The following is a 15,237-nucleotide window of genomic DNA, read 5'->3' as shown; positions in this document are numbered from 1 at the left end:
ATGTTGGCCCAGGACAACAGGGAGAACTCCCCCTGCTCTTCCTCGAAATAATGGCCATATCATGGGTCAGAGTGCGACCAGGGCGACAACCTGACGCTAAATTTAGAAGAAAGTTAAAAAGCCTTTTTTAAAAACTTCAAAGTTTTCTTAAACTTTTTGGCATTCTTTTATAAAGATTTATCTGCAGTGTTCCCCTGTTGCCTTTAACGCTGGAGTACTTATGGCGGTCCACAAACAACTTTATATTCAGCTCTGTTGAAGCCAAGGCAACCAAATATTCGGCTGGGCGTATAACAGGCGGCTAATGCAGTACCGCCCGTCTCTACCCCCTGGTGCGCAGTGGAATTGCTCGCTGCCCTCAGCCACCGGGCAGAAGGAGGCCTGCTGCCGCCACCCCTGCCCTGGTCCCGTTATCCGTGGGCCACCCCAGGAGCGAGATGTTTCAGGGCTGGGGGTTTGGCTGTGGTGTGCAGCCTGACTGGCCAATTCTCCTCCGTTAGGCTGCCTCAGGTGCTCCCAGAACCGGGCAGCAAAACGAAGGAAAATGGAGCCCTCGGCGTCCTGTCTGCTCGCCCCGTTTCAAGTGGATGTCTGGCCATTGCTGCCATTTAACGCGCACTGCGTCTTTCTAGTGTGATCTGAGCTGTCTGTGTTTTTGCACTGGATTAGTGTATTGTGCCGATTAACTCGGAGTTGAATTCTCTCTTTGTCTGCTCACTGCACCCATCACCTCCCTGACTTTACAGTCCACCAGCCCGTCCGACTATTTGGACTGCATTTCTCACTGTCAACATAGAAAGCCTAAAGCAGTTTCATCCGATCGTTGGCTGCTTAAACCTTTCATTTCAAACAATCGTCTACAAAGTAAATTGGTGTCGCATTTATTAATTAAACTTAATCAAGTAGGTGTGTGTTGAAGAAAACGAGGCAAAATCTTTTCCAGCTGTACGCCCTTCTTTGCTCTTCTGACTCTGGTATCCTGCGTACTCCTGCAAACCCCCTGCTGACCCTCCCCACCTCCCCAACGCATGATGCACCATCAGTGGCACCTTGACTTGGTCAGACCCCATCTGGAGTCCGGCGTTCGGTTCTGGGCACCGAGTCTCAGGACGGATATATCGGCCTTGGAGGGGGTGCAGCGCAGATTCACCAGAATGATACCGGGGCTAAAAGGGTTAAATTACGAGGACAGGTTGCAGAGACGAGGCTTGTAGAAGATTAAGGGGTGATCTGATTGAGGGGTTTAAGATGATTAAAGGATTTGATAGGGTCGATAGAGAGAAACTATTTCCTCTGGTGGGGGGAGTCCAGAACAAGGGGGCATAACCTTAAAATTAGAGCCAGGCCGTTCAGAAGCGAAATCAGGAAGCACTTTTTCACTCAAAGGGTAGTGGAAATCTGGAATTCTTTCCTCTGTAGGGCTGTGGATGCTGGGGGTCAATTGGAGCTTTCAAGGCTGAGATCGATAGATTTTTGTTGGGTAAGGGTATCAAGGGATATGGAGCAAAGGCAGGAAAATGGAGTTGAGGTACAGATCAGCCATGATCCAACTGAATGGTAGAACAGGCTCGAGGGGCTGAATGGCCTCCTCCTGTTCCTCTGTTCCTTTGCACTCTAGAATTCTCTTGCTAAATTTCTTCGCCTTGCCACCTTCAGAAATCTCCTGAATGCCCACTTATTTGATTGTACCTTCAGTCATCCCTCCCAACTTCCAGCTCAATGCCCACTGCACCCTCAAGTAAGGCACTTTGGGACATCGTCGTTTGAGAGGCAACGAAGTGAACGGAAGTTGTTCTGATTTAGAATGGAGGGGGTATCTGGTCATGGAGCAAATGAATGTTTAAAGTTACTTTATTCAGCATCGCGTTTCCCTGATCCTTCCCAACAAAGGTGACACTGTCCAGGAGGTGTGTGAGCCAGTGGCTGTGTGATGTGGGAGGGCTGTGATTTTTTTCTGCCCTCCCGTTGAGAAGTGCCAAAGGGCCCAACCTTTTATGGATCATAATGGTAGGGTGTTGGTGGGGGGGGTCAGACACTCGCAGGGGGGAGTTTTAACCCCCAAGAACGGTGGGTAGTTAAAATAATTGAGCTTTGGAGGGCGACCGGGCTCCAACGCGATCACGTCCGGGTTTAAGGGAGGCGCGTTTGGATGCGTGCGAGTGGCCGGAGGCGGGACCTTAATTAGTTTGGGCAGGCCGGCAGTTCTCGCAGCAATTAACGTCATTCTGAGATGTTAAATAGGTCTTTTTAAATTGAATGTTACTGACCTTTAAATTTCTTTTTCATTCGTTCATGGGATGTGGGCGTCGCTGGCGAGGCCGGCATTTATTGCCCATCCCTAATTGCCCCTTGAGAAGGTGGTGGTGAGCCGCCTTCTTGAACCGCTGCAGTCCGTGTGGTGACGGTTCTCCCACAGTGCTGTTAGGGAGGGAGTTCCAGGATTTTGACCCAGTGACGATGAAGGAACGGCCGATATATTTCCAAGTCGGGATGGTGTGTGACTTGGAGGGGAACGTGCAGGCGGTGTTGTTCCCATGTGCCTGCTGCCCTTGTCCTTCCAGGTGGTAGAGGTCGTGGGTTTGGGAGGTGCTGTCGAAGAAGCCTTGGCGAGTTGCTGCAGTGCATCCTGTGGATGGTACACACTGCAGCCACAGTGCGCCGGTGGTGAAGGGAGTGAATGTTTAGGGTGGTGGATGGGGTGCCAATCAAGCGGGCTGCTTTGTCCTGGATGGTGTCGAGCTTCTTGAGTGTTGTTGGAGCTGCACTCATCCAGGCAAGTGGAGAGTATTCCATCACACTCCTGACTTGTGCCTTGTAGATGGTGGAAAGGCTTTGGGGAAGTCAGGAGGTGAGTCACTGGCCGCAGAATACCCAGCCGGTATCCGGTGAGGGTTTCCCAGGGCTCGTGAATCTCACCAGTGAAAGGGAGGTGAGAAGGACCAGATCACGAGGTAAGTGCCTTTAGTGCACTGCTTGTGGGCCCGGAGGAGCAGGAGTGTTTCCTTCAGGCCCAACAAGCTTTCCTGCCCTGATCGTACCCCTGCGATCAGAAGACCCCCCTCCCCCCACCCGGCCAAGACCTTCTCCCCCCGCCACCCTGACCGAGACCCCTCCCCCGATGCCCGAGACGCCCCCCTGCCCAATGACCAACTTCTCAGCTCCCCCCCTCCCCGCCTCATCCAGCCCTCAAAGATCCCGATCTCTCCACGATCCGACTTCCCCCCCCCCCCCCCACCGACTCCAGCTCCATCGAACTCCCAAACATCCCAATCTCTCCCTCCCCTCCCCCATACAGGCCCCGAGGGCTCTGATCTCTCCCCAGCTGCTTTCCCCCCCCGACGCAAAACCTGCAAGTAAAATTTTTATCCTTCTATTAAGTTGCAGTCGCTTCCCGGTTTCGCGGCCGATAAGCCTTCCTCCGCTCTCTTCCCGACTCCAAGTTAAAATCCAGGCCTCGCTGTGGTGAACTTGCAATATACTGCTTCACACTGCTGACCACAGAAGCAAGTTTAGGTGAACTCTCATTGCCTCAAGTTGTGTGGTGCAGAGTTCCTTTCTGAGGATTTTGCCAAGTGTTAAATAAGAAACAAAGCAAAATTGAAACTAAAGAGAAAGGCATACACTAAGTACATAGACAACAAAAGAGAGGATGACAAAAGAGAATACGACAGGGTAGGAAAGAAGTTTAAAAGAAAACAATTAGGGAGGCAAAGAGAAACTACAAAATTAAATTATCAAGGAATATGAAAAGAAATAAAGTATTCTCCAGACAGATAAATAACAAAAGGAAGATCAGGATAGGGTTCGGGCCAGTAAGGGATACACACAATAAGCTGTGGCTACGAGAGCAGGTCAGAGGCTGGGTATTCTGCGGCGAGTGACTCACCTCCTGACTCCCCAAAGCCTTTCCACCATCCACAAGGCACAAGTCAGGAGTGTGATGGAATGCTCTCCACTTGCCTGGATGAGTGCAGCTCCAACAACACTCAAGAAGCTCGACAGCATCCAGGACAAAGCAGCCCGCTTGATTGGCACCCCATCCACCACCCTAAACATTCACTCCCTTCACCACCGGCGCACAGTAGCTGCAGTGTGTACCATCCACAGGATGCACTGCAGCAACTCGCCAAGGCTTCTTCGACAGCACCTCCCAAACCTGCGACCTCTACCACCTAGAAGGACAAGAGTAGCAGGCACATGGGAACAACACCACCTGCACGTTCCCCTCCAAGTCACACACCATCCCGACTTGGAAATATATCGCCGTTCCTTCATCGTCGCTGGGTCAAAATCCTGGAACTTCCTTCCTAACAGCACTGTGGGAGAACCGTCACCACACGGACTGCAGCGGTTCAAGAAGGCGGCTCACCACCACCTTCTCAAGGGCAATTAGGGATGGGCAATAAATGCCGGCCTCGCCAGCGACGCCCACATCCCATGAACGAATAAAGAAAACCTCATGATAGCGGAATGGCAGAAATATTAACTAATTATTCTGCCTCAGTATTAACCAGGGAGACTTAACACGGTGAACATGACATTGGAAGACGAGATCAAAAAGATATAAAGAGGGGAGATAATTGATAAACTAATCAAACTTAGAGAGGGTAAAACCCCTGGTCTGGATGGATTGCATCCACGAATATTAAAAGAAGTTAGAGAAGAGATAGCTGAGGCACTATTACATATATATATAAAAATTCATTATAAAAGGGAATAGTGCCAGAGGACTGGTGGGTGGCTAATGTTGTTCTATCTCCCTTTTTAAATATTGGAATAAGTCCAGGGAACTACAGACCAATTAGCTTAACGTCGGTGGTAGGAAAGATAATGGAATCCTTACTCAAAGATGTAACAGAGAAACATCTAGAAACCGAAAATATAATAAAGAATAGTCAGCACGGATTTCAAAAGGGGAAGGTCATACTTGACCAAACTTAGTGAATTCTTTGAAAAAGTAACAGAAAGAGTAGACAAGGGGTAATGTAGTCGATGTAATATATTTGGATTTTCAAAAGGCCTTCAATAAGGTACCGCATTGTAGACTCATGACTAAGGTCAGAGCATGTGGAGTCAGGGGACAGGTAGCAGAATGGATAGCAAGCTGGCTACAAAACAGAAAACAGAGAGTAGGGGTTAAAGGTAGTTACTCGGACTGGCGGACGGTGGGAAGTGGTGTTCCACAGGGATCGGTGCTGGGACCACTGTTGTTCACCATTTACATTAACGATTTGGACTCGGGAATCGGAAGCACAATTTCAAAATTTGTGGATGATACCAAATTGTGGGGTATAGTTAATACTGAGGAGGACTGCGACAAAATACAGGAAGACATTAATAAACTTGCAGAATGGGCGTGTAATTGGCAAATGAATTTCAATGTAGACAAATGTGAGGTGATACATTTTGGTAGGAAGAATAAGGAGGCCACACATTGCTTGGATAATAAGAGTCTAAATGGGGTAGAGGAGAAGAGGGATCTGGGGGTACAGATACACAAATCACTAAAAGTAGTGACGCAGGTTAATAAGGCCATAAACAGGCAAATCAAGCACTAGGGTTCATTTCTAGAGGGACAGAATTGAAAAGCAGAGAAGTTATTTTAAACTTGTATAGAGCCTTGGTTAGATCACATTTCAAGCACTGTGAACAGTTCTGGTCTCCATATTATAGAAAGGTTAGAGAGGCACTGGAGAGGTGCAAGAAAGATTTACAAGGATGATACCAGAGCTGAGAGGTTATAACTATCAGGAAAGATTGAACAGGCTGGGGCTCTTTTCTCTCGAAAAGAGAAGGCTGAGGGCTGACCTGATAGAGGTCTTTAAGATTATGAAGGGGTTCGATAGAGTAGATGTGGAGAAGATGCTTCCACTTGCGGGGGAGACCAGAACTAGGGGCCATAAATATAAGATAGTCACTAATAAATCCAATAGGGAATTCAGGAGAAACTTCTTTACCCGGAGAGTGGTGAGAATGTGGAACTCGCTCTCACAAGGAGTAGTTGAGACAACTGGGTGGATGCATTTAAGGGGAAGCTCGATAAACACATGAGGGAGAAAGGAATAGAAGGATAGGCTGATCGGGTGAGATGAAGTAGGGAGGGAGGAGGCTCGTGTGGAGCATAAACACCGGCACGGACCAGTTGGGCAGAATGGCCTGTTTCTGTGCTGTACATTCTACCTAATTCTATGTAAAGAAAGAAAGTACTTGCGTTTCATGACCTCAGGACGTCCCAAGGTGCTTCACAGCCAGTGAAGTACTTTTGAAGTGTAGTCACTGTTGTAATGTCGGAAAATGCAGCAGCCAATTTGCTCACAGCAAGATCCCACAAACAGCGATGTGATAATGGCCAGATTATAGAAGTTTACAACATGGAAACAGGCCCTTTGGCCCAACATGTCCATGTCGCCCAGTTTATACCACTAAGCTAGTCCCAATTGCCTGCACTTGGCCCATATCCCTCTATACCCATCTTACCCATGTAAATAGAATCATAGAAGATTATCTGTTTTAGTGATGTTGGTTAAGGGGTAAATATCGGCCCAAGAAACTGGGGCGAACTCCCCTGCTCTTCTTCTAATAGTGACCGTGGGATCTTTTACTTCCACCTGAGAGGGCAGACGGGGCCTCGTTTTAACGTCTCATCCGAAAGACGGCACCTCCGACAGAGCAGCACTCCCTCAGTACTGCACACTGGGAGTGTCAGCCCGGATTGTAGGCTCAAGTCTCGTGGAGTGGGGGCTCGACCTTCTGACTCAGAGGCGAGAGAGAGAGAGAGAGAGAGAGACCCATTGAGCCAGGGCTGACGCAGCTGTATGTTCGTTCAGGAACGTGGCAGCGGAGCACTTTGCAGGACAGGGTCGGCGGAGAGGGGTTTCATCTCTCGGCCGGGTTCCGGATTTTCGATTGGTTTCTGTGGCGGAGCGGCGAGCCGAGGCCAGGACCCCCTCCGGCGGAGGGAACACGGAGAGCGCTGCGATCGGTCGCCTCCTCGTGTGGCGGCTGGAGAGAAGGCGGCCGCGCCTTCAGCTGCCTTGGTCCCGCGCTCTGAAATTCCCTCTCTAAACCCCTCTGCTTCTCCACCTCCCTCTCCTCCTTTAAGACCATCCTTTAAACCCGACGCTGGCCTAATATCTGCTGCTTTGGCTTGGCATCTATTTATTTCCTTCTGTCTCGCCTTGGGATGCCTTTCCATGTTAAAGGTGCTATATACATGCAAGCTGGAGTTGTATCAGAAGAAAAAAAGCTATCCTTTTCTCCTGGTTTTCCCGAGATTCCGCACAGGCTAAGGGTGAAACAGGCCTCCGCAATGTCACGATTTCCAAACCGCCTGTAAGGAATCGCACAAGAGCGTCCTGGGCATTATTCGCCCTGTCAGTCGGCTTGTTTTCTGCTCCTCTTCCCCTGTCCACATCTGCTTGACACCCCTCCATGGCAGCAAGGCAGGAGTTGGACTTGACCCTGTTAGTACTTCAGTAAACGTCTCCAGAGGGAAGGAATAAGAATTAGCTGGCCAGCCAGCTCACTCTAGTGCGTGTCGCATGGCTGGTCGTAGAATGTCATTAGCTAAGGCGAGGGAGGAGGTCTCCTAGTTGGGAAATGTGTAGAGTCAAATGGCAGTTCTGGTTAAATTGAAGCGTCCTCACTGCAGTGGTGCAAGAAGAGGTTTAAACCAGGAAACAATGATTATTTAATTTATTACTTTGATCGAGTCTCTGAGTCATGTGGCATCCAGGAGGAGAGGGATAGATGGGCACAAGGAGCAGGCTATTTGTGCTCAGTGTTCCCTCTACCAGCGACACTCTGAAGGCAGCACACTAGGGTGTACCACTCTCTAGCTTTTTTACTCCCTCCCTCCCCCACTGTTCAGAAGTCCCCTCTCCCCCCACCTCCCCTTCCCCCCCATGCCTCCACACTTGGCCGACTTAGCAATTTTACTGTCAATCATTGTTATGGTAGAAAGTGGACTCTGATTGATAAAATAGCCAAGTTGGCCACGTAAAGAATGGTGATAGCTCTAACTGTGAAACTGCTGCTTGTAATTGGAGGGTTATCGATAAGTGACAGTGTTTGGAATCAAATCTACTTGCGTCCTTGAAAAGTGCAGTAGCTGCTGCCATCGGCTGGATTCAGCCACCTGGGAACCAGCAGAGGTTAAAGTACTTTCCGTTGGCTGGACTCTGATTTCTGCAGTTTGGCCACATGCCATCGTTCCAGTGATGGTGGACTGTTGAGTGGTAAATAATTATGATTATTTGTGTGGCCCTCTTTTTTTTAAAAAAAATGTCAAACATCATCCTGTCCCTTTTGTTATAATCGGTAAGTATTTCAAATCTCTGCAGATGTGAACTTGTCACAGTAAAGGAGGAGGTGAGTCGTGATACTGGATAGGATTAAAATAGATGAAGAGGAGGTACTTTAAAAGGTTGGCAGCGCTCAAAGTGGAAAAGTCACCCGGTCCGGATGGGATGCATCCTAGGTTACTGAGGGAATAAGGGTGGAGGTTCTGGCCACAATCTTCCAATCCTTCTTCAATATGGGAGCGGTGCCAGACGACTGGAGGATTGCAAATGGTACACCTCTGTTTAAAAAAGGAGAGAGGGATAAACCTGGCAACTAAAGGCCAGTCAGCCTAACGCTGGGGACGGGGAAATTTTTAGAGACAATAGTCCGAGACATGATTAATTGTCACTTGGAAAAATATTGGTTCGTAAATGACAGCCAGCACGGATTTTAATCATGCCTGACGAACTTGATTGAGTCCTCTGATGAAATAACGGAGAAAGTTGATGAAGGGAGTGTGATTGAGCATTTAGACAAACATGAACTGACCAGAGAGAGCCAGCACGGATTTGTAAAGAGTAAGTCATGCCTAACCAATCTAGTTGAATTTTTTGAAGAGGCAACTAACCAACGATAAGGGAGTGCCGATGGATGTTATTTATATGGGCCTCCAGAAGGCATTCGACAAGGTTCCACACAAGAGACTGTTGACAAAAAAAGAGTGCACATGGAATTGGAGGCAACCTATTGGCTTGGATAGGGAAATGGTTAGGAGGTAGGAGGCAGAGAGCAGGCAGGACGTGACTAGTGGTGTCCCAGGGATCTATACTGGGTCCACAGCCTTTCACTATATTGATAAGTGACTTGTACGAAGGAATAGAGAGCCATATATCTAAGTTTGCTGACAACACTAAGTTAGGTGGCACAGTAAATAGTGTAGATGGGAGCGGAAAGTTGCTTCGGGACATTGATAGATTCAGTGAGTGGGCAAAACTGTGGCAGATGGCGTTCAATGTGGGGAAGTGTGAGGTCATCCAGTTTGGACCTAAGAAAAGTAGATCAGAGTATTTTCTAAATGCCGAGAAGCCAGGAACTGTGGAGGAGCAGAGAGATTTAGGGTACAGAAATCACTAAAAACTTAGTGGCCATGGGACTAACTGGATTGCTCTTACAAAGAACCGACAAGGGCTCGATGGGCCGAATGGCCTCCTTCTGTACTGCAACCGTTCCATGATTCATTCTGTGCAAAGAAATCACTACAAGCTAGTGGCCAGGTGCAAAAAAATAATTAAAAAGACGAATGGAATGTTGGCCTTTATCTCGAGGGCTGGAATACATGGAAGTTATATTACAGCTGGACAGAGCTCTGGTCAGACCCCATCTGGAGACACTGCGTCCAGTTCTGGGCACCGTCCCCTCAGAAAGGATATATCGGCCTCGGAGGAGGTGCAGCGCAGATTCACCAGAATGATACTGGGGCTAAAAGGGTTAAATTATGAGGACAGGTTGCAGAGACGAGGCTTGTATTCCCTTGAATATAGAAGATGAAGTGTTTAAGATGATGAAAGGATTTGATAGGGTAGATAGAAAGAAACTATTTCCTCTGGTGGGGGGAGTCCAGAACAAGGGGGAATAAGCTTAAAATTAGAGCTAGGCCGTTCAGGGGTGATGTCAGGAAGCATTTCTTCACACAAAGGGGAGTGGGAATCTGGATCTCTCTCCCCCCAAAAAGCTGTCGAGGCTGGGGGTCAATTGAAACTTTCAAAACTGAGATTGATCGATTTTTGTTGGGTGAGGGGATTAAGGGTTACAGAACCAAGGCGGGTAGATGGAGTTAAGATACAGATCAGCCATGATCTAATTGAATGGAGGAACAGGCTCGAGAGGCTGAATGGCCTCCTCCTGTTCCTATGTTCCGACGTATATGGACTTTCAAAAGGCATTTGATAAAGTACCACATAGTAGACTTGTTAGTAAAAATTGAGTCAGCTGCAAAGTTTGGAAATGTATTAAACAATATGGAGGATAGTAACAGACTTCAGGAGGACGTAGACAGACTGGTGAAATGGGCAGACACATGGCAGGTGAAATTTAGCGCAGGGAAGTGTGAAGTGATGCATTTTGGTAGGAAGAATGAGGAGAGGCAATATAAACTAAATGGTACAATTTTAAAGGGGGTGCAAGAACAGGGAGACCTGGGGGTGGACGTACACAAGTATTCATCTCGGGTACTGCAGTTGGCCTCAATACCCTTTGGTTTTATTTTAGGTATAGCACAGGAAGAGGCCATTCGGCCCATCGTGCCTGTGCCGGCTCTTTGAAAGAGCTTTCCAATTTGTCCCTCTCTCCTGCTCCTTCCCCACAGCCCTGTAAATTTTTTCCCTTCAAGTATTTCTCCAATTCCCTTTTGAAAGTTACTATTGAATCTGCTTCCACCGCCCTTTCAGGCAGCGCATTCCAGATCATCACAACTTGTTGTGTAAAAAAATGCTTCCTCATGTCGCCTCGGGCTCTTTTGCCGATCACCTTAAATCTGTGTCTTCTGGTTACTGACACTCCTGCCACAGGAAACAGTTTCTCATTGTTTACTCTATCGTGATTTTAAATACCTCTATCAAATCTCCCCTTTGCAGAGACGAGGCTTGTATTCCCTTGAATATAGAAGATGAAGTGTTTAAGATGATGAAAGGATTTGATAGGGTAGATAGAAAGAAACTATTTCCTCTGGTGGGGGGAGTCCAGAACAAGGGGGAATAAGCTTAAAATTAGAGCTAGGCCGTTCAGGGGTGATGGGAAAAAATTTATATGTTTTTTAAAATTCTCTCTCTCTCTCTCTCTGCCATTTTAAGTTTCTTTCTGCCTGCCTGTGTAAAAGACACAATGTATATCGAGTGTACTGGGACGTGCTGTTCTCCGTGACTGGCCTGTTTGAATAACAACGACACCTTTTGATTGGTGTGATGCTGTCCCAACATCGTATAAGATATGCGATTTGAGAACCTTTTCATTCAATCATCTGACGAAGGAGATAATCTCCGAAAGCTTGTGATTTTAAAATAAATTTGTTGGACTATAACCTGGTGTTGTAAGATTCCTTACATTTGTCCACCCCAGTCCATCACCGGCATCTCCACATCATACTCTGTTCTAAGGAGTGATGATGTGGAGATGCCGGTGATGGACTGGGGTTGACAATTGTAAACAATTTTACAACACCAAGTTATAGTCCAACAATTTTATTTTTAATCCCACAAGCTTTCGGGGGACACCGCCTGAGGAAGGGGAAAGCCCCCGAAAGCTTGTGGGATTAAAAATAAAATTGTTGGACTATAACTTGGTGTTGTAAAATTGTTTACAATTGTTCTAAGGAGAACAACCAGTTTCTCCAGTCTCTCCACATAACTGAAGTCCCTCATCCCTGGAGCTATTCTGGTAAATCTCCTCTGCACCCTCTCCAAGGCCTTGACATCCTTCCTAAATTGTGGTGCCCAGAATTGGACACAATACTCCAGCTGAGGCCTAATCCGTGGTTTATAAAGGTTTAGCATAACTTCCTTGCATTAAGTATTTGAAGGTGTGAAAAAAGCATATGGGATCCAGGGCTTAATAAACAGAGACATAAAGTACAGAAGCAAGGACGTTATGCTGAACCATTATAAATCACTGGTTAGGCCCCAACTGGAGTATTGCATCCATTCCTGGGCACCACACTATAGGCCTTGGAGAGGGTGCAGAGGAGATTTCCTAGAATGGTACCAGGGATGGGGGACTTCAGTTACGTGGAGAGTCTGGAGAAGCTGGGGTTGTTCTCCTTAGAGCAGGTTAAGGGGATATTAAATAGAGGTGTTCAAAATCATGAGGGGTTTTGATAGAGTAAATAAGGAGAAACTGTTTCCAGTGGCAGGAGGGTCGGTAACCAGAGGACACAGATTTAAGGCAATTGGCAAAAGAACCAGAGGGAAGATGAGGAGAATTTTTTTTTATGCGACGAGTTGTTATGATCTGGAATGCGCTGCCTGAAAGGGCGGTGGAAGCAGATTCAATAATAACTTTCAAAAGGGAATTGGATAAATACTTGAAGGGGAAAAATTTGCAGGGCTACGGGGGAAAGGGCAGGGGGGAGTGGGACTAATTGGATCGCCCTTTCAAAGAGCCGGCACAGGAACGATGGGCCGAATGGCCTCCTTCTGTGCTGTGATTAAGGGCTCCCTCGAAACATTGCCCACTTTTCTATTTGTCTTCTAATTCTGATCTGGGAGCCCACCCGGCTTCTGTTCACGTTGTGAAATCTGGTTTCAGTTTTACCTCAGCCTGTATGCTGGTTTACGGACAGTAGATTGTGTAAACACCGGGAGCGGCTCACAGACCCGAGCTTCCTGGAATCCGAATGAAAAGCTCAATACGGCAGGCCCGTTATCCTCACCTCCCCTCTCCTGCTGTTAAAGGGGGTCGAGACCTGCCACGATAAAGCACTCAAATTTGTTCGTAGTTTCAGAAAAGTGTATGAAATTTTCATACTTTTGTCTTCCGGAATTTAAAAAATGTACAGCAGTGCCATTTTAGATGATGTTCTCCCACCTTGTGTTGTGCCTGGACTGAGCATTCTCAGTTGTCTGAAACAAGCGGCTACAGAGGAACAACAACAACTTGCATTTATATAGCGACTTTAATGTAGCGAGACGTCCCGAGGCGCTTCACAGGAGCGATTATCAAACAAAATTTGACACCGAGCCACATAAGGAGATATTAGGACAGGCGACCAAAAGCTTGGTCACAGAGGTAGGTTTTAAGGAGCGTCTTAAAGGGGGAGAGAGAGACGGAGAGGTTTAGGGAGGGAATTCCAGAGCTGAGGGCCTAAGCAGCTGAAGGCACGGCCGCCAATGGGAGAACGATTAAAACCGGGGATGTGCAAGAGGCCAGAATTAGAGGAGCGCAGAGATCTCGGAGGGTTGTAGGGGCTAGAGGAGGTTACAGGGATATTGATGCTCGAGGGCCATGGAGGGATTTGAAAACAAGGATGAGAATTTTAAAATCGAGTTGTTCCCGGACCGGGAGCCAATCTAGCGAGCACAGTGGGGTGATGGGTGAACGGGACTTGGTGCGAGTTAGGATACGGGGGCAGCAGAGTTTTGGATGAGCACAAGTTTATGGAGGGTGGAAGATGGGAGGAGATCATTGGAATGTTCGAGTCTAGAGGAAGTTGAATGGTGCAGATGGGATGTGCACGCAGATGTGAATTGTTTACTATAGATGGTTACTAGTGCGTCTCGTGCGGCATTGCTTTTGGTATGCGTGAGATACCTTTACCTCAACAAGGCTGCCAGGAGTGCAACACACAGTGTATTATCATGACACTGATCTATGTTGACATAAGTCAAATTGTGTTTTTATCCGATGTTTTTCTGTGATTTGTACCAGTGTTGGAGGGATCGAGTTCAGTGATATTATCCATTTGCATCAAAACCGTAAATGTGAGAAGGTGCTCGTTAAATGCCAGTATGCCGTTATCTCATTATAAGAAATAGGAGCAGGAGTCGGCCAAATGGCCCCTTGAGCCTGCTCCGCCATTCAATAAGATCATGGCTGATCTGATCCTAACCTCAAATCTAAATTCATGTCCAATTTCCTGCCCGCTCCCCGTAACCCCTAATTCCCTTTACTTCTAGGAAACCTATTTCTGTTTTAAATTTATTCAATGATGTAGCTTCCACAGCTTCCTGGGGCAGCAAATTCCACAGACCTACTACCCTCTGAGTGAAGAAGTTTCTCCTCATCTCAGTTTTGAAAGAGCAGCCCCTTATTCTAAGATTATGCCCCCTCGTTCTAGTTTCACCCATCCTTGGGAACATCCTTACCGCATCCACCCGATCAAGCCCCTTCACAATCTTATATGTTTCAATAAGATCGCCTCTCATTCTTCTGAACTCCAATGAGTAGAGTCCCAATCTACTCAACCTCTCCTCATATGTCCACCCCCTCATCACCGGGATTAACCGAGCGAACCTCCTTTGTACTGCCTCGAGAGCAAGTATGTCTTTTCTTCAGTATGGAGACCAAAACTGTATGCAGTATTCCAGGTGCGGTCTCACCAATACCTTATATAACTGCAGCAATACCTCCCTGTTTTTATATTCTATCCCCCTAGCAATAAACGCCAACATTTCGTTGGCCTTCTCGATCACCTGCTGCACCTGCATACTAACTTTTTGATTTTCTTGCACGAGGATAGCCCATTGATAGTGGGCCCAGCACCATAACCCACCATTCAGCCTAGGGTCCAAGGTGTTGAGGAGACAACACCAGACCTTGAGGTGGTCCGTCCCAAAAGGGGAGTGAGGCAAATCACTGGCAGCCATCAAATTCAGTGTCCACATCAATGGAATTGGAAGGAGGGTATGATCTGGGAATCTGGCTCTGCTTTTCTCAGGTTCCCCCACTACTCACCATCTCTACGATTGGGGATCTAGTGCCCACTACTCAACATCTCTAGAACTGAGCTATAATGCTGGGAGCATTGTAAATGGGATAATGGCATTATCCTGTTGGGAGTACCAACCGGATTACCAGATGTTTCTCCATAGGGAATGAGCATTATACTTGGGCTGCTGTTCACACCTTCTTACTACTGGTTCAGAGTAGAGTTAGCAGACAAGGATACTAAGGAAAAATGCACACTCCTTCCCGAAATATTATTGTACCAGACACGTGGCGGTGTAGCCTTTCAGGTCCCCAGTCACTATCTTTACCTCGGTGCCAATCGTGGCTCAGTGGGCAGCACTCTCGCCTCCGAGTCAGAAGGTCGTGGGTTCAAGCCCCACTCCAGAGACTTGAGCCCCATAATCCAGGCCGACACTCCCAGTGCCGGTACCGAGGGAGTGCTGCACTGTCGGAGGTGCCGTCTTTCGGATGAGACGTTAAACCGAGGCCCTGTCTGCCCCTCTCAGCTGGACGTAA

At 47.6% G+C, this 15,237-nt stretch overlaps 1 protein-coding gene across 3 annotated transcripts in view; it reads left to right on the top strand.

Moving 5' to 3' along the window:
• The window catches only part of LOC137306496 (pyruvate carboxylase, mitochondrial-like), a 1,155,436-nt gene that overhangs the window by 30,739 nt on the left and 1,109,460 nt on the right, over positions 1-15,237 (top strand). Inside the window, exon 1 of one of the 3 annotated variants that reach the window (XM_067975759.1) lies at positions 8,173-8,237. The exons of the other annotated variants lie outside the window; for them this stretch is intronic. The gene's annotated coding sequence lies outside the window, so the exon portion shown is untranslated. Of the gene's footprint in view, positions 1-8,172; positions 8,238-15,237 lie in introns of those variants that run through there. 3 annotated transcript variants of the gene reach the window in all.

This window comes from Heptranchias perlo, chromosome 43 (assembly GCF_035084215.1).
Source record: "Heptranchias perlo isolate sHepPer1 chromosome 43, sHepPer1.hap1, whole genome shotgun sequence".
Taxonomy (NCBI): domain Eukaryota; kingdom Metazoa; phylum Chordata; class Chondrichthyes; order Hexanchiformes; family Hexanchidae; genus Heptranchias; species Heptranchias perlo.
The sequence above is the reverse complement of the archived record's forward strand: the minus strand, read 5'-3'. Positions and strand labels throughout refer to the sequence as shown.